Consider the following 25859-nt stretch of genomic DNA (forward strand, 5'->3'; position numbering starts at 1 on the left):
ATCACATTTAAATGCCAGTAGAATTGGTGGGTGGACCAAGAGGAGAATAAATAATTCACATACAAACAAGTGCATTAATGATTTTCTGTAAGACTTTTTTAACTTTTGAGAATGGCACTTGTATACTTGACAAGAAGCACTAAATATATCTGGCAGGAGAAAACTGCAATATGGCTATTTTTTTTTTGCCAGTCTACAGGAGTAACAGATGCTTATTTAGCTTCCTTATGTAAAGGAACAATTTAAACCTAACCTCAGACTGTAAATATCAAAGATATTTTAAACAAAATAGGCTCTTTTATCAATCCAGGGAAAGGTCACCTATAAATACTTCATTAGCCAAATTCATTAATTTCAATTACACATAGACTGCATTTAATCCAATCACTCTTCCTCTCAACTACAATTAAAATATAAAATGGGCTGAATCCACCCTGGGATATTCGAAGCTGACAATTAATAATGTAATATTTCAAATTAATTTTACTGTGTGGTGTTGCTGTTTGTATGAAATACATTGGAATTAATAAGGACAGATCAATTTAATTCTTGTTTAACCTTGCTAGACTTGTGAAGATCTGTTTGTTCTGAATATGAAATTTGGCCCAGTTTTCTTCCCAGGTCTCTGATGTAGTGATACACAATAAGCAAAGAGAAAAGCAGAAGAGTGATACAAAGATTTCTTGTGCTGGAAAATCTTAACAGAGAAGATGAAATACTGAAGACCTGTGAATGAAAGACATGACAGGCTTCTCTCTTGTGATCTCCCCATCCCCCTATAACTGTGTTTTTTGTCTGAATGAGTTATTAGTTTCTCTGTGAGTTCCCTTCATCTGAGTGACACACTGCACATGTAAGATACCAGGAACGTGAAACAAAATGTAGCATTAGCCTATTGAAAATATACATCTGTGTTCACGTTTTTTTCCATGTTCAGATTTCATGTTTAGATTTTCTCAGCCTGATTGTCTCGTGTAGCTGTCACTGAACTGTCACTGACCATTGCCTGAATAAGTGAGCATTTCAAATATTACAGTTTTAAGAGGGCCAGCTCTGGACATCCCCGGAGTGTTCAGCTGAGAGCTGGGGGGAGACTGCTAGAAGCCGTCTCAAATACTTTAAAAAAGAAAGGAGTTATTACAGTTCAAAGGTATTAGTTGTAATATGTATTTTCTTAATGTATTGATAAAAACTGTATTGCACAGTCAGTGGGATTATGAAAAGCATGGTGGAAAAAGCAGTGAAGTAGGTGGGAGTCTCTCCATTGGTTTAAGATCAGACTTTTAATAAGAATGCTGTGTGCTGTTGTGGAGGAAACATTGGCCTCACTTTCTGAAATGCCAGTTGTGTCACTGAGGGATGCAGTCCTCAAGTGAATAGAGCTGATGTGCTGCTGTGTCATAAACCCAGATTTTGTAAAATCTCCTTGCTCCATGAGTATGTTGTGGCACTGATTCCTGAGAAGATTAAGTTGTATATAATTTTATATATATATATATGTATATATAATTATACTTATGTACTGTGTGTGAACAGCATCAGGCTTCCATTGCCAAGGTGGCGTTCATGCTGACTGTCCTTCAATGTGCAGGTGTACTCCTGAGAGAAGATGCACCTCAGCTTTTTGTTCCAGCTTTGTAACTTACCAAGTCAGCACCATCACTGGGGTGAAGGTTTCTTGGTGTCTCTGGGAACTGTCACAGTACTCCAGATGGCGCTATTGGGACTGGACATGAAGTGGGTGAAAGATGGTCAGGGTGGGCGCTGCACTCAGCTACTTGGATTTGCCCGTTTAAGACAGGAAGCAGATGGACTTTATAAACTTCTCATACAGTTAGGGAGATTCTCTGTCAGTGTCATTCCTACCTTTATTATGATGTTTTTCCGTCATTTTTTAAAATGAAGCCTTCTTTGTCTTTTCAGCAGTCGGCTTTGATAGAAGTATTTAAGTTTGCCAGCAACACGGTCTGTAAAGACCTGTTGGGTAGGACTGTCTCAAGCTCTAAGTTGCAAATGTCTTCCTGTACTCAGTGACTTGTCTTGCTATGTTCAGAAATATCTGTAGAGAATGAAACCAGTTCCAGGGTCCCCTCTAGCTTACTGTATTGATTAGTGATACCTAACTGTAGCAGGATCAGTACAAATGTGTGTGCTGATTATGACAATAATTTCTCATTAGAATGTTGATTTTTCAGTCTTTCTGAAATAGAAAAAGGGCCAGGCATGCTGCAGAAGAATAAAAGCTCCCAGTAACAGTCAATTCAGCCACATAAATACCTGAACAACTCTATACTAGTGTTGTACATGTACAGCCAGCAAAGTGTAAAAAGTAAACACATAGTATACTCTGAGAAGTAAATTAGATTAAAACAAATCAGGTTTAATATTTCAGAATGAGATTAGTTCAGGGAAGGCTTTTAAACATGATTATAAGCTGGCTGCTGTGAGTTATTTACTTGATTTGGGATGTTGAGGAGAATGTGATATTAATCTTTAATATAATTTAAACGTTGGGGAGGGAATTTGAGTAGTTGTGGCAGTACAGATTGTGCTGAAGAGTGTGGAAAACAGGGCTTTATCCAACATGGAAGTCTTAAAACCATGCTTGGCATAGGTTACAACCTCTGCAATTATTTTTATGAAATACTTGCATAAAAGGAAGCTGAGTTGAAAGGCTCTCAGTCATTAGTCTACTGCTGCAGTAGCTGATGTCTTCATACAGTTATTTTATCATGTCTAAGGATTTTCAATGTGTATTCTCATTGGTTTATAAAAATCTTTTTTTATTTAGATGCTTACTGGCAAGTAAAAGTGTGATAAGGTCTCAACTGTGTGTTTTAGGTCCAGAAGACTGGTCTCTACACAGTGTGTTTATTTCCAAACATAAACCAACATAATGTTTGCCCTTAATTTAGACATGAGCACTTGAGATAATTTGAACTGTTAGCTGTTTCAGCTAGAAGCATAGATTTAAAACCAATTACTCTTAACTGGAAGGTTATTCCATTGATGACCATGATAAAAAAAAAATGTTTCCTTCACTGAGTTGGTGATTTTGTTTCATGTGTAGTTGAAGACTCCAAGTTCAGAAAAGGAGAAGCTCAACCCTACCAAAACATAGGTGAATATTTGTTAATAGCCTGACTGTGATTTATGAACTGACAGATTCTCACTTCAAAGGCCTGGAATTATGATCAGGCTTAAGCAAATTACAGAACTAAGATGTATACAGTTCATCTGCAGTTGCACATACAGAATTATTTAAGTGCATAGTTTAATTGTATGTAATGGACAATTAGTCTTTTGAAATCTCTTTGAAATGAGATTGTAAAATGCAGCCTGACAAAATATCCTTTAAGCTGAGTTTCTAATTGCCTGAGATGCCACATCCAGCTCAGTAGATTTCTGAATTTAAGTCGTTATCAAAATCCCACATACTTAGTTTTTAATCTAGGATGCATCTTCAACTGAACATAGAAAGTTCTGAGAAGTTTACTGATGCTTTGCTAAAGTATTGGCATAATAAATAGATATGCCTCCTTCTTCCACACCTACAGGGCTCAATGAAAAGCATCAGGGTAAGGATGGTGAATCCAAGAATAAACATTGACTATGAGAAGTTCCTGACACTATCCGTGTGAGAGATCCACACGTTAGAGGTGGTAGTCGTAGTTTTAGAGTGCACTGGGGTGTACAGCTTGTTCTCAATACTGAATATTGCTTTTAAGTATAAGAGGCTCTTACTGTTTCACTGTGGCACAGTTTCTAGCCTGTTATTTAGAGTACTCTTGGGGAAACAGTCTGTTTTGAAGCCCAGTAGACAGAAGAGGGAGTCGACTGTGCTGCTTGTAAATTAAACAACTTTTCCTGTTCTGGATACTGTTTTGGGTCATCATGTCCACCAGTATATTCCTGAGAGCAGGACCCAATGAAGAATCTCTAGAAGGTGTGGTATGGCCCTGTGTGCATTAAGGAGCTGTATTGCAGGACTGGCGTGGGGTTATAAGTGAGAAAGAACCTCTGGGCACAGGCCACACAAACCTGTTCAGTGCTGGCAGAATACTGGGGGATGTTTATCCCAGAGCAGAGCTTTAGCCACCAGAGGAATTCTGCTAGCAAAAAGTTGGATGATAAGCAGGTGGTCACAGTATCTTGCACACAGCTTTCAACACCCAAGTTTTGTAAAGAAACAGAAGAGTTCTGTTTATATTATTCATTCGTCAGGTTTCTGTTCCTGGTTTTGATCAAGCAGTGCTGGGTGAGGTGTCAAAGGTAGAAACATGTGCGAGGTATAGACCCTGGCAGGCTGAGGATCACTTTTTGGATGAGTAACCAGTACGGGTTTGAGGGTGTTGTTTAGACAGACAATAGCCCTGCTGGTAATGATTTTCTGAAGGGATACAGGAGCAAGACTGAGGAAAGCCCTTCTGTTTTAAGCTGCAGGCTTAAAAGTAATGTGCAGCAAGTAATGTGGCCTTGGATCTGAAATGCATCAGTGGTGCATGCTCAGAAGGAGGGAGATTTGGAGTTACAGACCCACAGTATGTGTGTACTGAGGCTGAAAGTAGAAATAGCTTGGATAGAGGAGTGATGTTTTCGTAGCCTTGATCAGCACAATTTCTTTTAATCTGCAGTACAGAATTTTGCTTTTTAAGAAGCTGCAAGGTTGGAGCTTTATTTGTAGAGTCTAGTGGTTGATATTCTGGGCTGCTGTTGAAATCCAAGAGGTAGTAAAAGGGAATTCCTTATTCAAAGTCCTGGTTAAGCAAGACCATTCTTTGTTTCCACTGTTAAAATATTTTGTTTGGTGCTTTCTCAGTGGGGAAACTAAGCATTCTATTTTGAGTTTGACTGGGTGGTCATCACTCTGTATTACTTTTGCTCATCACCGACACCTTAGCTCTCTTCAGTAGCCAGCATGGTTAATGTTTGTCATACATTCCGTCAGTGGTTTCTTTATCTTCACCCAATGAAATGGGGTCAGGTGTATCTTTCAGTCTTTTCACTATCTGCAGTGACTGAAACTTACTAAAGCTTTTCTTTTTATTTAGGTTCCTTAAAACGTACACATTATATATGTGTGATGTCAAATAACTATTCAGAAAGTTCATGCCCAAAATTCCAGTCACATTCTTGGTCTAGATGGGTTTTGTCTCTTCAAGCTTCTGTTGTGCCACAGCAGATGCTGTCGTTAAACACAATTGTCATCTTGCAGTGATACAAGTTCTTGAACCTGAAGGGCCAAGATCTTTCTTATACCTGATTTGAAATTTCATGGAAAGCAGTAGCAGTCAACAAGAAAAGGGCTTGATTAGCTGTTAGTAATGTGTTCTTCAGAGGAGATGTATTGTAGTGATCTTTAATATTCTACAATTCCTAAGCATTGAGAGCTGCATGTCCATCTTCGTCCCATCACCATGGTCCAGCCAAGGTATGGCGAAAGAGTGAGTGACATGAGTCGTGTTAAGAGTCATCCATGTTACAGTGGCAAATCCTGCATTTCTGAGGAAGATGAAAAACATTATTTGCTGCTATATGTGAAGTTAGTTTCAGGCAAGAAACCAGGAGTAAATAAATGAAGAGCTGTGTATCTGGAAGTGTAACCAAAAGAGGCTATATTATGTCTGATCTTTCTCATGAACATAGCAGTCTTATTTGGTGCAGTCTGAGCAAAGAAGTTTTAGAACTTTTCTTTTTCTGCTTTCAAATCCTTTACACTCATATTTTTCAGAGAAATTCTGTGCTTTTATTCCTTTTCGAAGAAGCTACTACTAAAATGAAGAGTGGTGCTCCCTGAGTTGTTTTACATTTCTGAATGGAGTATTTAAAATACTCCACAGCATTTGAATAAAGTCCCTGTTGTCTACACTGAGGTGGAAATTCTTGTGGTGCAGGTGTCGGAAGCCTACTTCTGAAATTATGTGAGTAACTTCTAGTAACTATGTAAATAATGCTTATTCTTTTACGTATTACTGAATACCTGAAAACAAAAATGTTTTTTATTTTTAAATATATCTGTAAAAACATTGGACAGTGTTTGTTGGAGAACATCATGTATTATACTTAGTATCATTCCCCACTCTTATCAGGAAGAAGTTGAATGCAGGTTCAGTGAGATTTAGTGTCTGATCAGTATTACTTTGACAAAGGGATTCAGACATCATGTTCTCAGCTGACTCCATTAAGTCATTATATTTTTTTCCATCCTATTTAATAAGTGGGAGATAAGAATAAAAGCAGGTGGGACCACCTGCAGTGAGAACAGCAGTCCCTTAATTATACTTGTGTCAGCCCTGGAACTTAGGTTGTGTGAGCATAAGGAAAGTAAATTCATAGGAATTTGTATACGATACAAAATAAGCAGCAATATGGAGTTCAACAAAACAAAACTAAATTCATTTCTTTTACTAGAAATGACATTCATTGAGAATAAGAGTAAACTTCTCTATCAGTGACTCAGGTTAATATTAGGTGGATACAAATATGTGCTGACCAGTTAGAGAAAATCAGCAGCAGTGGTAGTCTCCATGGTGACAGAGGAGATAACAGACCAATATTTAAGAAGGAGAATAATGCTTTTTTGTTGCATTTAAAAGAAAGGAATGTGTCTATGACAGTTTGAACAGCTTCAAATCTCTATATATTCACCTTCAGAGAACTAAGCATGTGAGACAGCAGTACTCCTAGTTCTTTTCTTTTCGTTCCTACATCCCTTCCTCCTCCGCTTTTTTAATCAAGACCCTGTCTGGCAGCCTGCTCAGAGCATTTGCAAAACACAATTCACTGTTAGGTTTCAGATCGACAATTAAAAGACTTGAAATGATTTCTACTTTGGGGAAGAAGTTCTCTGGGCAAAAAACCCCACACCCAAACCAACCCCAAAATAGGCTGTAATCATATGTTTGTGGAAAAAGTGAGAGATCTTAGCCAGAGCTGTCAGACTTGGGAACCTAAAAATAGCTGCTTAAATCCATCATAAAGCATGTTAAATATTTGAAAGCATTTTTGTCATGACCTAATACACCATGCTTTCTGCCTTTCCAGAAGTGTTTTGCTAGAAGAAAGGAAGTGAAGTGAAAAACCTGTGTGCACAGCTCTTTGTACACCAGTAGTTTCACCTTTTCTTCTCAGTCCAGTTCTGGCAAGGATGAGAAACATTTTTAGTGGGTGTTTCATAGCCTTACCTAGAAAAACCTCCTGGAAACCATTTCCAAATGCCTCAAGTACAAGAATGTGAGAAGTAGTCAGCATGGATTTGCAAAGGGGAAATAATGTTTAGCTAACTCAATAGCCTTCTGCAATGAGATGACTGGCTTGGTGGACCAGGGAAGAGAAGGTGATATTTTTTACCTTGACATGAGTAAGGGTTTTGACACTTTCTCCTGTAATATTCTCATAGACAGGGTGATGAAAAACAGGTTGGAAAAAGTAAATCTTGATCTGAACTGAAAACTGGTTAAATGGCTGGGCCCAAGGACTTGTAAACAGTGGCACAAAATCCAGTTGAAGGCAAGTACTAGTGTGTCTGGGCTACTGAGAGGGTTCAGTACTGGTTCCAAGCTGTTTAACAACTTCGTTAATGATCTGGACACTGGGACATAGTGTGCCCTCAGGATGTTCATAGATGATGCAAAACTGGAAGGAGTGGCTGATGCAGGAGAAGGAATAATTATCCTGCCCTCCAAAGGGACACTGACAGGCTGGAGAAATGGGCAGGGAAGAATCTGATGAAGTTGAACAAGGGAAAATACAAAGTCTTGCATCTGGGGAGAAATAATCATGGGCATAACATATGCCGGGGGGCTGACTGGCTGGAAGGTGACTTTTCAAAGAACACTGGGGTTCTGATGTACAATAAGCACACCATGAGCCTACAATGATCCCTTTCAGAAAAAAAAGGCCAACAGTAATCTGGTCTACGTGAGGAAGACAATTGCCAGGAGGTTGAGATAATCTTTTGAACTCGTGGGGCCACATCTTGAGTGTCGAGTCCAGCTCTGGGCTACCCGGTAAAAGAAATATGTGGATTTACTGGAGCAAGTCCTAGCTTTACTACAACAGTGCAGTGATTGGAGAATCTGCCCCATGAGGACAGGCTGACAGACCCGAATCTGTTCAGCCTGGAGAAGACAAGGCTCAGGAGGGATCTCATCAATGTGAATAAATGTATGACTGGAAGGAGTGAAAATGGGGGAGCAAAGTTGTTCTCAGTAGAGCCCACTGATGGGACGATATGTAATGGGCACAAATTTTAAAAACAGGAAATTCCACCTGAACCCAAGAAAACACTTTTTTTCTTTACTTTTATTGTAAGGGTGGTCAAATGCTGTTACACATTATGCAGAGAAATTGTGGAGTCTCCATCTGTGGAGATGGGGGTTTTCTATTTCTTGTCTTTCAACCTTCCTTGCTCTTCATGTCCGTGATACATAAAACACATTTTGATGTAGCATTTAAACCTTTACGAAGTATTTTGGACACTTCTTGGTAGTGAACTGCCCCCTACTTATCCGGTCTCATTTCCAGTGCACAGGGTAATACTAGGGCTGTTACTTCATTGCAAAGTCCATGACTGGGTGGTGCCACATGTACTGTTAATGACACAGCTTCATCCTGTTCCCACGTATTTGCACAAATTACGTTTGAGCAGAGCATCGTTTCTGGTTGGTGGATTCATAGCCTCTGCCATATGACTATGGTGCAGTCCTGGAAATTAGATGATGAAGGACAGGTTTGGCTCTAAATAGAGTCAAATTAGGCATAGTGATTGTGGTGGAAAAAAAGCAGAGGGACCACTTTATCTAATCAGTGTCCCTGAAAAGTCAGATTGTCAGCTAGTGCTACCATTACTTTCAAGTAATGGACGAATGAGGTGTTACCTTTTGCTGAAGTAGGGGATCAATTTTTACAGAGGTTGCTTCACTTATCCTTTATGTTTCAGTGATTTCCTGCTGCTTCTTGCTCTTCTCCTCTTCTTAGAGCCATTTACCTAAAAGGAGTGACCCAGTCCTTGCCCAGGTTGTGAGGCATCTTGTTTCATGGTAAAACTTCTGTTATCTCAGAAGACTTTAGCTGGCTTTTGGTAAAAGGAAAGCAGAATTCTTTTGTATCTTAATCTTACTGTTTGTGACAGTGTCACTATTTGTCATATTAATAGCAAAAACAAATCATTGTAGCTTCAAAATATTTATATCTTTACTGCTCTAACCTTGCTGGAAATCTCCGTTGGATTATGAAGACCAGATTTAGAAATGCTGGCCTCAAATACGTCAAGAAAATATCATTATGAATGCAGTTTTCACAACTTTACTTACTATCCCTGCTGCTAGATATAAAAGATGATCAAGGCAGGAATTTATATCAATTCAGAGATATAGTGTGGCATGACTAACTAGCAGAATCTGTTTATAGCATAGGTTCATACTTGCGTATTTTCATTCATGTTTTTACAGATGCTTGATTAATTTCCTAATTGTTTTCCTAGAGATTTCTGTTCCTTCCACTATTGTGGCAAAAGCCTTTTATCAGTGCACCACTTATCTTAGGATCATTATTGCTTCGAACTGTGGGTGTTACTAGAGCTATGGTTGTCTCTCCACAGCTAGTAATGAACAGCTTAGATGTTTGTCCCTGTTAACTTGTATGCTGGTTTGAGTAATTCTCAATACATAAAATCTAAGTGCTGAGGTCTGAACACTGCCCAGCCAATCAGTCAGGTAAATGCTTTATTTATTAGTTGAGTTAAGCAACTGGTGAAATCATTAGCATGTTCTGGTTTATGGTCTAGTCATTAGATGGCTCTGCCTAGACAAGCCTAAGGGATATTTGTGTTTCTTGAGGGATATTTGAGTTTCTCATCACATAGTCTTGGGAGAGGGTTATGAAAAACTTAATATTGTAATTAAATAACACATTTGTGAATCATGGGTAATCTTCAGGAAAGTGTGAATACAAGAAGAAATTTTTTAATAAATTGTTTAGAAGATAATTTTATTTTTTTGTTTTTCATTTTTATGGTTTTAAGAAGTTGATTTAAGATGGCAGGTTATGCAGTAGCATTGTGTGGAGAGTAATATCCTGCAATAGTATTCTGCAGTAAGCAAGACACTATTCCACTCTTTAGAAACCTGTCGTGTCATACAAGCCCAGAAATACTGAGTAGTAGTGTTCTCTCTGAGGGTGTGTGGGCTGTTTCAGATTGTGGTAAAACAGATTTCTTCTTTGGGAGACAGAAGGACAAGCATCAGCCAGAGAAAAGCTGTGAAGAACTTAGGAAAATGCCTGAGCCCTCAATCTCCTGCATATCACTGTTTTGGAGATGTGTTATAAATATGCTATAGATATCCTGCAGTCAAGCATCAGCAAAATTTGTAAGTCCTATGAGGTGAGTGCTAGACTATCCTATCTACTTAGTGGTATAAGTGTCAGCTTTGGGAAGATTAAGGAAACTGATTGAACAAAAGCACCACAAGTGTCTGCAGCTTAATATAAACATAACATAAGTAGTATTTGTTAAAAGACAAACAAGAACTTTGAGAAGTACTTTGTTGGAGTGCTCACATGAAATGAAGTGCATGTGCAAAGTTTTGTGCTGTCAGGATTCTCCTTAGGAATAGAGCTGGCAAAGAGGCTAGCAACAGAAACAGGTCCAAGAAGAGTGAACAATGTCTCTCTTGCCACTTGTCTCTCGAGTTTGAAAGTATTGGCAACACAGCTTACACCAGCCTCATGTCTTTTTGTGGAATAGGTATGTCCTTCAGGTGCAATGTCAACCTTTCTCTCAAAGAATGGATAATGAATGAAATTCAGTTTTCTTATTTTGAGTATCCTGTTCTGCCTACAGTCTTTTTTCACATTTTAAATATATCCAAAGTTCAAATTCAATGAATGCATCAATGGGTTAGCATATTCAGTTAGTCAGTTTTCCACTTTAAGGACTCTGTCATAACAGGAAAAAGTAAAGAATGTAGAACTGAACAACAAAACTGCCATGACTTTGGTGTAGACTGGCTCATGTTCTCAGAGCTCCATCATACCTAAATAAGTGTTTTAATAACATTGCATTTTTCCTGTCATCACTTTATTCTTTTGATGTATCAGGCACATTCAGAGCAGATTTCTGTGCAAATTCTGGTTGACCCAAGAGTAATTACCATGACACACACACTGTACTGGAGTCCATGTGTTTTCTTGTTACCACATAAGGAGCAAGAATCCAACAGTTGAATGTGCAAGTACAGATGCATTCTTTCAGATACATTAAAAGATTTTAGAAGGTATCTGATGTTTGTCTGTGTTCATCATATCCAGTCTTGTATCTGAAATCATTATTTGCTTGTGTTATATTGATTGTTTTTCCTCCTTTTTATTTGTTTAATTAGCCATAATATTTTATGTATTCAGGTAACTTGACACTAGAATCTCATTTATTTTCTTCTAACTGTTGTTGGTGATTACTGTGAAGACTGACAGTAACAGTGTCTTAGAGCTCTAATTATCTTGGGTTTAGAGATTCAAGAAAAAGTATTTGAAACAACTTTAATAAAAGTGAATTAACTTTTTCTGCAACATATAACCTTTACGATTGTAGTTGACAAGTAATTTGCCTAGATAATACAAGAAACTCCAATACTTTTGTGTAGCTCTAGTAGCAAATAGAAGCAATGCTCAAGAAAGTACAAATGGTTTTCTTAATGACAAACACTGTGTGATGATAGATTTATTTCAACTTTTTGACTGTATCTTGGCTTGACAGGCTCTTCATCAAAATTGACGCTTGGAATAGAGTGCTGTTTGGAGGGAAGATTTAATCATTCTTGAAAGACCACAGACATTGTTCTCATAATAAATAAGAGATACAGGAGGTTCAGAAACCTATCAAAAAATGAACATTTATCGTCTGTACATTATGTGTCAGGAACTTACGCATTCACAAAGAGTGTACTTTGTACTTTGCCTCTCTGAGAACAAAGTCCAGCTGAGAACTTTTCATCTAGTTTAATTTTCAAGTTTGACTTTTCCTCCCAGAAGACCTTGTCTCTGTATGAGTCACTACTTAAGCCAGCAGAACTTGAAGAAGAATTTTCAAAGCATATGTCTGACCAAGATTACTTTCCTGTATCTCTACAAATATGTTTAATGAACTGCTTCTGTGTCAAAAGAAGATGCCTTTTAATTTGGTGACCCAGAAAACTCTGTGATGTTGATGTGACCCAAGGGCTTGTGCATTAAAATTAATCTGTGACAGACACTGCATATTAACATGATACTTGATGCCCTGTCATACTTGTTTTAGACTTCATATTTTTCGTGATGTCTCTGATCCTTTCTGGAGGGCAGAGTTTGTGGCTGGGAATAGCACCCTTAAAGGAAATGCAGGTGTGCAGCATGCATGTTAGAAACCTAGACAAAATTGCTTTTATTTTTATAAAAGTGCATACTTTCCGGTTGCTGGAATTACAGAATGGCTAATTCTAAAGGTGAACGACTGTCGGCTTGCAGTATTTATATTTATATTTTTATATATATTTATATTTTTATTTTTATATTTTTATAGCATAAACTATATTATTACCTGTATATTGTCAACTACAAGAGGTTGGTGAAAAAAATTACAATAGGCATCAGTACTGAGAAACAAAGTGTGAAGTACAAACTGGCAATGTGATTTAGTAGTAGGGAGAGGAAAATGGTCAGAAAACACCTAGGACATGTAAAGTGCTACAGTTTTATGGACACCTGGTAAACCCAACTTTTAGAAAGGTCTACAAAGTGCATAATGCACTGGAAGCTTTTCCTATTGTGTCCTGGATAAAGGTAGAGGGATGGTCTGGAGCCAAGTGCTTGTTAAAAACAAAGGATTTGAGCTGCTTTCCTCCATCCCAGGCTATCCTGAAGAAAAACAAGGCATTTCAATACACACATATTTTGACCTATGGTGTCAGCTGGACACAGGGAGGCTACCAATCTAGGCACTGGGGTGAAAAGGTGGAGTGATCGCACCTCCTGTTGTCACCATGGCTCAGGATCCATATTTACAGCTGAAGTGGGTGAGATACAGTCTTTGTCACTCTCACCTTGGAGGTAAATTCAGCGTTCAGCTGGATGGACGCATGCCAGCAGTGGTGTGTGGCCAGGACACTGTCTCACTATCTACATATTCAGATTTTGTTTCTTAGCATTCTGTGAACTTGTAAGGGTTGTGGCTCAGGTGCCTTACAGGTGCCTTTTGATTATGATCTTTTTGTAGTAATGATCCATATTCCCTTATATAGCACTATCACTTGTTCCCTTTTTATGCAAGTGAAATACATTTTCATAATTTAACCTTTCATGTCATTGTTTCCGTGATCTATTAACATAGTGAAATGTAAATCCATAATACACAAAGATGCCATTGTTTAAATGAGAAAATCTGCTTATTTTTGAAATGGAGAGCCCAACAACTTAGAGAATGAAGTGAACAAATCAGGCACTGGAAAACTGAGATGGCAACATCAAACAATATAATGAACAAAGCAATCATTCTAGGAAACACAGAAGAACAGATAAGAATGAAGTTTATCTTTGCCCTTAGGGAAGCACTATGAAACGAAATACAGGATTGCCTGTTTTCATTAGTGAGTTAAAAAAAAAAACAACAAAAAAAACCTTATCAATTGTGGGAAAGAAAATTTGTTTTGCTTTTTAGATTAAATTTCCTGAGGCCAGAAAAACATGTAATGTATATCAAAATTAGTGCAAAATTTTCTATGCACAATCTTTATTTACTTTTGTTAAAATGATGAGATTGTAGCGCTGAACTTTGATTAGTAGATCCTGTGTCTGTTTGCTGCATTTCCAGTTGTATGTAGGCAGAAATTTCAGGGATGAAAGGCCCTAGTACTTGGTGAGTTAGTTAGATGAACCAAAGCATTTTATGTCCAAATCACGGAGAATTTGCAGATTTGTATACAGTCAGAAAACTGCAAAAAGATGAGTTTTGGTGAAATTCCTCTAAAATGTAAATCTCAGACTTAAATTCCAGGTTTGAATTTTCTTTGGTTCAAAGTAAAGGAGCAGTTGACACTAACCTCTACAAATTAAGCCATATTCAATCACAGACTGGTACATCGCACTTTTGTCTTTCCAACTGTTAACACATAAACTCATCTACCTGAGGTCTGGTGTAGCTAACAAGCTACAGCAGGTTTCTCAGTAGTAGACTATGTCTAAACATCATAATGAAATCAGCATTAAACAGATGAGCAGGCTCCTGAAAGTGCTCCTCTGGCTTTGTTTCAACCATCATAATTCAGGAGAGTGGTTTTCTCTAAGTTATATTTGATCTAATTTACTTTTAATTATTATAGAATTAGTGCATGCAGAAATGCCAGGTTCTTGCCTCAAGCATCTCCCAGTCAAAAGGCTTGATCAGTTTTTACTCAAATTAATGGAAAAGCTATCACTAGTTCTGATTAAATTTTTTATTTAGAATTTTAAGACACCATTTCTGGGATTATTGGAATGAAAAGATGGTAAATTGAAGAGCTGGCAGGCTTCTCTGGCTTCTTAAAAAGCAAGAGGATGGGAGTGCCAAGAGCAAATAAGTGGTGTGGGTGAGACATGGTCCTTCAATGCCAAGTTTGGTAAGGCCTGTCATTTTTATCAGTAAGTTTCCTGCTAATACTGTTTTCTTCCTTAAGTTCTGAAACATGCTCAGACTGGTATTAGACAACTTAATCTTCTGTCTTCATCTTCTGTCTTCGCACAAGACCACAACATGGGGTGATGCTAACCTCATTGGGTTAAAACTTAAACAGGGGAAGTTTAGATTGGATATAAGGAGGAAATTCTTTCCTGTTAGGGTGGTGAGGCACTGGAATAGGTTGCCCAAGGAGGTTGTGAATACTCCATCCCTGGCAGTGTTCAAGGCCAGGTTGGACAAGGCCTTGGGTGATATGGTTTAGAGCGAGGTGTCCCTGTCCATGGCAGGGGGGTTGGAATTTGATGATCTTAAGGTCCTTTCCAACCCTAACTATTCTGTGATTCTATGAACAATCTTTATTATATGCCTGCACATAATTAGTTACAAGAAAAGCACATTTAAGTCCCTAGAATCATTCTCATTGTTCTCAAGTTTTTATGCTTCCCTTTCCTTTTGTCTGTAGCTGTTACCTAGGGCTGTAAATATTTTGGTGCTGAGATCCTCTTTTACTTTATGCCTGTGTTACCACTGCAGTAGACTAAGATGGAGCCTGACTTTCATCTGTGCCTGCAAACGTTGCAACAAGAGCACACTTTCTCAAATCCTGTCTTTACCCAGAGAGAGATGAAGATGGTAACAGTATCCGGGACATTATCCATGAATAGTTTTATAAAGAGAAGCAACAGAATCCGCTCAATGAATTTCCAAATCCTACACTCAGTCAATGTTCATAAATTCTTGAATGGATGAAAAGTCATTTGAATTTATTAAAATATTAATGAACATTGACTAAGTTAACAGGAAAGTGTGGGGAACCTTTCATAAATTAAGAAGCACTCATTTATATGTGAATACTAACTTTCCCATCCAGTAATATGTCCCTGCTGGAACATACAAGAAGTACAATTAGTCATCATGTCAGGAGGCACAATACCATTATTTTAATGAGAAACACAAGCACACTTAGCAAGTGCAAAGAGCATTGTGAGGAGTAAGACGTAAATGTAGTAATATAGTATAGGGATCTGTAATATTTTCATGTAGAGGGTACACTGAACTATTTTGTTTTAGAGAAGAATTTGTAAGTAAATAAATAAATGGAATATTACCAAGACTATGAGGTTAAATGTATCCAATGAGGAAACAGTTCAAGGATATGCTATTGATAAAAACCCCTATGCTTTCAGCAGTTACTGTCCTCATACTAAAAATTTCGACCAATAACAAACTGCTCAACACCATCTGACACGGTAAGAGTAGTCCTGGTTCTTCTGTTGTTCTCCTGTTGCAGTGAAAGATTTTGTTGATTTCATTACCTTTGTATTTTATACTTGCTTATGAATTCTGTAAACTTTTTTGCCTTGCCTCTGTTATATGTTAGATCTACAGAGTGTAGAAAAACAGGGAGCAGGGTGGGAAACTCCTTTTCTGAAACGTGTGTAAGATCTTAAACATTTAGTATGACTGAGCTTTTTTTCTTTTGGGAAAATGTAATTATCCTTTTATTTATTCACTGGAGCATTTTTGTGTATCTCTTTCAGTGGTCACAAACAGGGCACAGAAGATTAAAAAATGAGAATGTTACTTTTCTATGAGATTTTTTTTTTTTAACTGGTTAAAAGTACTTAATATTCTTCATATTATTAGTAAAACCCCAACAAAATCAAACACAACATCCTGCCTCCCCCCAGTCCAAGCAGTCAGGCAAAGCATATCCAAGGATTATACTTTTCTACATTTAGAAGAAAACCCAAAGCCCAGTGAGCTCATCTTCGTTTTAGGTTCACTTCTAACTGATACAGATGAGAGATCACACTGCTGAATACTTCTGAATGAAAATCAGACCACATGTTATTAGTACAAAACCTGGAGCTGGAGAAAGAAACACTTTTCCAGGATCAGAAACACTGATCCTCAGGGATCAGTGTTGGGACCGGTTTTGTTTAACATCTTCATCGCTGACATGGACAGTGGGATTGAGTGCACCCTCAGTAAGTTTGCCGATGGCACCAAGCTGTGTGGTTCGGTTGATACGCTGGAGGGAAGGAATGCCATCCAGAGGGACTTTGACACGCTTGTGAGGTGGGCTGATGCCAACCTCATGAAGTTTAACCATTCCAAGTGCAAGGTCCTACACCTGGGTCGGAGCAATCCCAGACACAGCTACAGGCTGGGCAGAGAAGAGATTCAGAGCAGCCCTGGGGAGAAGGACTTGGGGGTGTTGGTCGATGAGAAAATGAACATGAGCCACCTTCAGTGTGCGCTTGCAGCCCAGAAAGCCAACCGTATCCTGGGCTGCATCAAAAGGAGTGTGACCAGCAGGTCGAAGGAGGTGATCCTGCCCCTCTACTCCGCTCTCGTGAGACCTCACTTGGAGTATTGTATGCAGTTCTGGTGTCCCCAACATAAAAAGGGCATGGAACTGTTGGAACAAGTCCAGAGGAGGGCCACAAGAATGATCAGGGGACTGGAGCACCTCCCATATGAAGATCGGCTGAGAAAGTTGGTGCTGTTCAGCCTGGAGAAGAGAAGGCTGCATGGAGACCTCATAGCAGCCTTCCAGTATCTGAAGGGGGCCTATAGGGATGCTGGGGAGGGACTCTTCGTTAGGGACTAGTGAATAACAAGGGGTAATGGGTTAAAACTTAAACAGGGGAAATTTAGATTGGATGTAAGGAGGAAATTCTTTCCTGTTAGGGTGTTGAGGCACTGGAATAGGTTGCCCAGTGAGGTTGTGAATGCTTCATCCCTGGCAGTGTTCAAGGCCAGGTTGGACGAGGCCTTGGGTAATATGGTTTAGAGCGAGGTGTCCCTGCCCATGGCAGGGGGGTTGCAACTCGATGATCTTAAGGTCCTTTCCAACCCTAACTATTCTATGATTCTAAGTGCTAAGTATTCTCTAAGGAATTGTCACACTTTTAATTTTGTTTTGTTTTGTTGTTGTTGTTTGTTGGTTTGGTGTTTTTTTTTGTTTTTGTTTCTTCTACCTTATATGCTTCATCACAGCTTTTAGGGAAAGGAAGCTTGTCCTTCCCTCTTGCAACTAGCAGTGTAGTTACAAAGGCACATAGTAGAGATTTTAATACCTACCCACTGAACTAGGAGCATGCTTAAAACATCTCCTTCCGTTTCCACCACAAAGACTTCTCTATTTTTGTATCAATAATTAAAGATTGACTAAAGCAAGAAACCAGGACAGGGATCTCCAACATCCCATTGACAGTAGGATCTCACTTTCTCGGTGTCTTTAGCTGGAACATTTTTATTTTACTCTTAAGGCACATCAGACAGGCACCTTGGTCCAGGAGGTATCACACTTAACAGGCATGTGGGTGCATCAGGCTCACATTCCTACCCCAGTGAATAACTCATTAATGGAACAGGTCATCCCACCCACAATGACCAATAACCTGATTGCAAATGCATGCCCCTGGCCCTTGAAAACTAGTTGAACAGTTTGTAGCCTGTGTGAGGCAGATTTTCATGTTCCGGAGGAGTAAATTTAATGTTGATCATAATGGCTGCATGGGGTAATTTGTCTCTAACCCTGCTGTGGACGCAGCTGGGAAAAAAAGCCCTTCACAAAACTGAATTCCGTGCTTTTCAGAGAGTTTCATTTTCATCAGATTGGCTTCTTTCTGAAAAAAACCTGTCTTCCTGAAAATGTTACTGAAAGCAAGCACTGGATACTTACTAGTGCAGATCCTGCAGGAATTGAAATGGTCCTGTGAAGTAGACTGGGTTTTATACCAATCTCCCCAGGTAAAAGAGAGATTTGTATCTCCTGTGGAGTTTGTGGATAACATAGTAATGATAGATGGATTTTTGACTGAGGAACATTCTGCAGAGTTTTAGCAGGTGGTGAGATGTGACCCCAGTCAGTGACGCTAACTATAATTGCTTCACATTCACCTTGTGCTGCCCCACAGGTTTTTGGAGGCCTCCATCTGTTGCTCTCCACGCTGCAGGTGGATTGTCATCTCTCTGGGGCAGTGATTACCTTTTTCACAATATGTATGCTTTGGTTTATACCAAAGGGCTAAGCAAGCCTCAATAGTGGCCTTTACATGCATCTGCAAAATAAATAATTCAGCCTCAGCAGTAAAGAATATTTTCTGCTGGGACTATTTGCTGCTAATGGAAGAAACTGTTACAGAAATGCCATAGGAGCTATCCTGGTTTGCCTCAGCCTGTGTGTCTTTCCTCTCTCTAGTTTGTGAGGAGGAAAGCTGTTGTCTCAGATGTGCAGAGTGATTCAGTCACTGGCTGTACAGTGGGACAGGGAGAAAACGTAAGTATAAACGTAGGCTTTGCTGTTCCCAGGGCATTGCCTTTACAATATGTCTCACTCCTCAGCACTTTTCTCTTTTTTCTTCCATTAGGCACTCTTTCCCTCACACAGCTTAGCTCAGCTGACCTTTTTTTTCTCTCCTGTTACATGGGGATGTGGTATCTATTAAGACTGAAAAAGAGGCACAAAAATATCTGAACTCCTTCTGTTTTGACATCATGTTCTGGTCAGGGGAGTTTTAGAACTGGATAGACTGTTCTTTTGCTGTACGAAAGACATAGTAATTTCCTACTTTCAAGTATGACTCACATTGTAGAGTCAGGATGGCTTACTGTCTGGAGTGGTTTCTGATTCTCTGCAGTTTTATTCTCTGTTTCCTTCTTGTTTTGCTATAGATTTTTCTTTAAACCCTAACTCAATTTTGTTGTTTCTCCAGGTTTCATTGTCACATAAAAATAATAATATTAATCTGTCTGTACCTCAGTTGCTGTTGGTGCTTTCAGGTGGGTTTGGTGAAGAAACCCACAGTCTGTAGCTGTTTAACATACCAATAACTCAAAAAAGACCAGCCTATGCTTTACAGACATACTCTTCAGTAGACAGGCTCATGACTAAAACCCAGCTCTGCTCCAAAACTGACTTTAATCAGAGAGGAATTATCTTCTGATGTGTTATAGGCTCACTCCCCTAAAACTCCCATCTCAGAACCGGCACAAGATTTCACAGTGCTCAGATTCTAAGAGGGAGAGCTTGCAGGGCTTTGTGCAACAGTATCGTGGGAAATTTCACCTAAATTTTAACTCCAGAATTTTAATTAAAAACATTAAGTTCTCTTATTTTATTCCTGCTTTTCCAGACTAGCAAAACATTATGTTGCTGTCCTGCAAACAGCTGGCTTCAAATACATTATTGAATACTTGACCTGAAATCTCTTACGTTGCCAGTCTTTGCTATGCATTGCTTGTGATGTTTATATCAAAGGAGCGGTTTTCAGTATTCAGTCATAACAATAGACAAGGATGAAAAGTGATACAGTACAGAGCTGTCAAAGGAAACTATTTCTGCAAGGATTTGATATTTTATTTTACTAACCATGTGCAAAGTCAGATACTGTGTTGACAGGACAGTCAAATGTCTAACCCTGTGCTATGCTGGGACAAGGTTCTTCTTGTGAGCCAACTTCCCTTTGAGTTTCCAAATAGTGACAAGTAGACTTAGAGATGAACTTAAAGAAGTGAGAGAGTTCATTTTAGAGCTTTTTTTATGCAAGAGATGAAATTGTGTTTATAATCAAAATTGTGAAGCCATGCTCATTTGTTATGTGAAGACAGGTTTATTTTTGTCCTGTCATTATGAATGATAGATGTAAATTGGATGTAGTCTGGTATCCTGGTTTTTCTTTTCACATAAAAAGGAAAGTTAAGTTTTTAATATAATTTACACAATGAATAATAAAGTGACACAGGAAGCAGAGGCCAAAGAACTGTCATATGAAAGGAAATCTTATTTAGTCAGGTTATGATTTAATTTTGCATCTAATCAATAATGACCAAATCCCTGAGGACAAGCAAAAAGCTAGAGTAAAAAAGGAAGTTTCTCATACACAAGATTCTCTTTCAACCAGGAGACTGTTGCAGTAATGCCCAGTTCTATATCCATATGATAAAAATATCAGTTCTGCATTTGTTCAGGGTACAATGTATGTGTTCAAAATCAATCCAGATTTATTTTAACATTTTAAACATTTGGGGGCGTAAGTGTATAAACATGAAGAAGGCCATTGGTGCTAGAGACTGCATAACACAGGGGTGACTGGAGGTCATAGCTGCATTGGCTGGTGTATTCTGCCTGCAGGTGACATAACAGCAGAAAGGGTCTCCGTGGCAGTAATGATGAAATGGATGTATGGAGCATAACACTACTTAAATTGTGGAAAATATTTTTCCTGACTGCAGTCCATTTGGTTTGTTGGGTAGGTGGGGAAGGCACACGATGAATTTTGTGTTTCTGTCCCCTTGGACATCGAAGCCTCCTGTAGCAAGAAGTACTCTTTCCCCTGGTCCCTGATCTCTCCTAGCTTTTTTCCTTCACCTTCATGAGAATGATTTTGACAAGTGTCTGGCCAAAAGTGGAGGAGACGAAGGTCACTTGAGCGTTAAACCCTGCTGTGTTCAAGATGCAGAGCCAGCCTTCTGCTGGCCCTGGCTGTGCCTGAGGTGCCCTGAACATCCTTAGCCACAGTGGAGACTGTTTCTGCTCTGTGAAGCCGAGTTTTGCTTTTTACTCTGCCTTTGCTTTTTACTCTGTAAACTCTTTGAGACAAGGCCTCATCTTCTAATGAGTTTGTATGTGAATTCTCTGTAAAAGCTTATGGACATCACACAATATACTGTGCCCTCAGCAGTAGCCTCTGGGTGCTAACTTAAGAAGTTAATTATCATGGTGCTTGAGTCTTTCTTAAATGTCACTGCATGTGTTTGTTCTGTATGAGCAGACAAATGAAATCCTTAACCTGAGCTATTCAAAATCTAAATGAAGACACAGAGAGGTAGGATGTACCTGTGACGACTCAGGAAAGATTTCTCTCAGGATTTAATGTGTGCTATTTTTTTGCTTCTTCAGGGCATCATGGAGGAATTACTCTACAGGAGAGATAGGGTGTGAAAAGACCAGTAAATCAGGATGGCATGTAAGGTACAATGAACAAGAGGAACTGACAAACTGGGAGAAAAACTTGTTGAGGCTTATTTCATTGGCAAGGTTTATTAGTGAGGGGGAGATAGAGGATGAAATATGATGGGCTCTGATATTCATCCTGTAATTTAGTGTGTGCATGTGCACTACTGTGTTTTCATCTTCTTCACATTATGCATAATTCAGCTATCCCATTCTGTGCTGATAAGGATTTCAGATTTATCACAGTTTTAATTTCTGATCTACTCCTAGTGCATATTACACATACATATTATGTCCATATATTATGCCTATTATGAAAAGCCCTTTTTCTCTAAGCCTGTTTATATGCTGTTCATGGCATTTATGCCGAACATGTGTTGATATGATTAGGAAATAGGGCTTCCAGCTCCTGACTGAAAATGACTGGAACATTCTTCCACTTAATGCATGAAAGTTCAGCACTCAGACTGATTGCTGCATATGACACTGAAAGCTTTAAATGACCTAGTATTTACTGCAAAACCATCAGGTAATGGGTGGAAATTGGCTGAATGGGCTCTTTCACCATTTACTAGTATAACTAGGTCTACTTGACACTGGGTGCAAGAGTGAAACAATAGTCTACTATTGATACTCAGATTATCTACCATTACTGTACAATTTTGATCTCTCCATGGTCCTATCCTTTGGAACTATAAGGTCCAATTCTTCATATTTATTTGAGCAGTAGGGAGTTTTTGCTATGGCTTTATTTGAGGGACTATCTGAATAGTGTCTGTGTTTGTAAAGGAAGACCTTTGGATGGGTGTGCAATTTTTTAAGAACATATGTTGCAGCCCTCTCTGAAAGACTAGCTTCAAATATTGATGGAAAAATAATAAATGTTCATTATCTCATGGGATAATGAGTAGAATTTGTTCTGTAGCTGGTTTAAAAGGATAAGAAAATAGGCTTTTTAACATAACCATTTTAATGAAATGAGCTATGTATGAAGTTCAGAAACTCAAATATATCATTACTCTGGCAGACTCAGGAATCCTAATGGAATTCAATACAACTATATGCAATTTCAGGCATTTAAAATATTGAATGTAAAACTACAAAGACATAAAGGAGTAATTTGTATAAGCTGTCAGTCAGAATAGAAATACATGTTGTACAAATTTTTCCATTTGTCATAACTGAAGTAAAAAGAGAAGAGATGTCAAGGCTTACTTTTGGAAATGTGGTTTATTTTAAGGACAGAATGAATGAGTTATGACTCATACGGTTGGTAATGAAAAAGAGAATCTTTCACCTCAAAATCCTTAATTTGAATCCCAGTCCAGGTGGCTGTAGTCACTGTCACCTGAAGATTGTTGGGGACCTTTTTATCCTGACGATAAAAACCAGCATGAGGTACTTAAACAGGAAGATAAGCAAGTGGATAGATGTAGAGACTTGGTTGCTTTCTGATGTCCTTCAGTAAACTGAAACTCTTTGAGTATCACAGTGCTACCTTTCTGATACATTTTCTGTTTGTCCAGCCTTTTTTCCCCTCTAGATTTCTACACCATAATCTTTACTGTGAGGCCAGGGGTCATCCATAAATGTGAATGAATAGTAACATGAGAGAGAGTATATATCCATTACTTGCTGACAGTCATTTAGAGCATTCTTCTTTTCCTTTCTCAGCCATTATATAAAAAAGACTGTCATGAACAAAATCATGTTTCTTTTCAGCTGTCTAATGTTTGAATTCACGGGTTTGAAACTTCCTAAAAGTCCAGCTGGATGAAGGCCAGAGTTCTTTATTTAATCCACAAAAAACTTGCAGTTTGTTAAGATTGTTTCTGTCCTTATGACCTGCTGCTTTAGTCAACTTGCTATATTCTGATTTCTTTCTGTGTTAGGCAGGAAACACTGACAAATGAGGAAGGCATAAAATATTTAAAGCCTGTAGGGCACTGCAAATACCAAAAGGACTCATTCCACATGTGTGGAGTTACACTGAGTCTCTTAGAGAAACATTTGCAGCTCGTTAGCTATAGCCAGAGTTGCTGTTTTGTTATATACCACTGAAGTCCATAATGGAAGTAAAAATAAACTTTGGAATATACTTTACAATCCCAGTCTTCCTGTATCACTTGCTTTGGGTAATGCATGTTGGATTCCTAAAGACAGAGTAAGAGATTTACTGCATTGCCTAATGAGTGACTGAAAATAATTGAACTGGAAGTAAACCTTGGAAAAGCTCTAAATCCCTCCACTCATTTGGTTCTTGATGTTTCTGTGACTGCTGAGCTGTTTGTACAAGCTGAAATGTTTTTATTTAACTGGAGAGGAAAGTAAGTCAACCTAAGGTTATAAAACTTCCATTTGGGCCTGAAGGAAACTCATTAATGTCCACAGCATGTGGTCCTCTTACACTAGGACTGCCACCTGTCATCAGCTTAGCCTGAAAGCTTTGGCTAAAAGAAACGTGTAGGAAGGTACGTATATAAATTGCAGAATAAACAGAGTATCCCGTCCCCAAGGAAGAAGTGGAGAACATTTGAATCAGAATGTCTATTAAGCTCCCTACACCTACTGTCCAGTTAAAGTATATTTAGAATTTTGTAGCTTTTTCTTTTCCTTATTTGCAGTCTCTTCCTGTGCTATAACTTCAGGCTAAGTTGCGTGGAGCTTAGGAAGCAGGAAAAAGTAGTGGCTTAGTGTGTAAGGACCTAGTAATGAAAAAATGAAGAATTAAACAGGTTTGTAATAAACCCCACCAACCTGGGGAAGTCCCCTATTAATAAATCAGAAGAACGAGAGATTCAATAAAGAAATCAAAATATGTGTCCTGTGTCATTACTAATAATAGACTGCTTGAAGGTTTTTTTTTTTTGTAATAGAAACTATTGTTAATAAAGAAGGCTTTTTGCAGCCATTGGGATTTCTTTTCTGAATAACAGTGGTGCCAGTTGGCACTGGATTTCCTAGGTAATTTTCTACTGTTCAAAGGAAGTAATATATTGAAGCTACTGTAGGGATGTATGCAGTCAGGTTTTGTTGTTTTTTCAATTACCCTCTTCAATGGAAAAGGTCAAAGGATAAATAATTGACTTGACTGAATCTCCTGTGGGTTCACAGTATAAGTTCCAGCTTGTTTCTTACTAGAAATCGGTCCAGGGAGGCTCTTAGCAGATCTGTAGCTGCCAGACTGTACATGTGGAAGTGCAGCACATGAAGAGTATGTTGTGGCAGTCTTGGCATAGGAGTCTGCATGGATAAGGTTTCTTCCACTCATTTCACAGAGGGCTCAGCTGGTAGGTCAGGTTTCAACTCATGTAGATCCATATTGCTCTACTCATATTATGGAGGTAGAATGACAGATTCCAGCTGAGGTTTTTGCATCCTTAACATCCATACTTATGTCAGCAGAGCGCTGATATACCTCCAGACTCAGCTGGCGTGTCCAGTCTGTTACTGCCGAGAGCTTGATGGTACTACAGCAGTTCTATGGATGTCTCAGAGCTTCAGTCTTAGCATTTCTTCACTGTACTGCAAAGTATCTTGCCTTCTGTCAGTCCCATAAAGGTGTAACCTGAAGTCTTATCATGTCCCCTTAACAGAGGTCCTAACTAGGGTAATCAGAAACTTCCACAGAAGCTTTGATATAATGGAGAGTTGCTGACCTGCCAGAATTGAGGTTGGCAGGTCAGCACTGTATGTGTATGTGTAGTGATACCACTATCAGAAGACTTTTCTACCAATGGTGAAATTAAGATTGAAAATATTTCTTGTTAAAATTAGTATTTAGTCCATCTTATATGGTGGTTGCCAGGGATGACTATTCTTAGCATCTTGACCCTTTCTACTGTTAAAGGGTATGCTGTCTTCTGCTTTCATCAGAAGATGTGTACTAAACAGTACTACACATCAGGAACTTTGTACTACACAGTTTGTACCTGTGGAGATGCAAACTGATGAACCATGAGAAGTGAAAGGAAGGCATCCACAGTGAGTCCCTTTGTTTCTCAAGAGTCTGTTTCAGAATCTCAAGTTCACTAGAAATCTTTTTTTTGGGGAAAAAAAAGGTTCAGTTTGGAACAAAAACAAATTATGGACAAGCATAAATGTTTTGTGAAAAAGCAATCCTGCATTCTAGCCAGCTTTGTTCTGAGTAGGTACCAGTCATTCATGTTGCAATCACTTGAATCTCATATTTTTGTACATTGCAGG

General features: G+C 38.7%; 1 protein-coding gene across 4 annotated transcripts in view; it reads left to right on the top strand.

Moving 5' to 3' along the window:
• The window catches only part of NKAIN3 (sodium/potassium transporting ATPase interacting 3), a 349553-nt gene that overhangs the window by 81632 nt on the left and 242062 nt on the right, over positions 1-25859 (top strand). The gene's annotated exons all lie outside the window — the stretch shown is intronic.

This window comes from Neopsephotus bourkii, unplaced genomic scaffold, assembly GCF_033783945.1.
Source record: "Neopsephotus bourkii isolate Nb327-2 ecotype Australia unplaced genomic scaffold, CSIRO-AGI_Nbou_v1 NB_1820, whole genome shotgun sequence".
In the NCBI taxonomy this organism is placed as follows: domain Eukaryota; kingdom Metazoa; phylum Chordata; class Aves; order Psittaciformes; family Psittacidae; genus Neopsephotus; species Neopsephotus bourkii.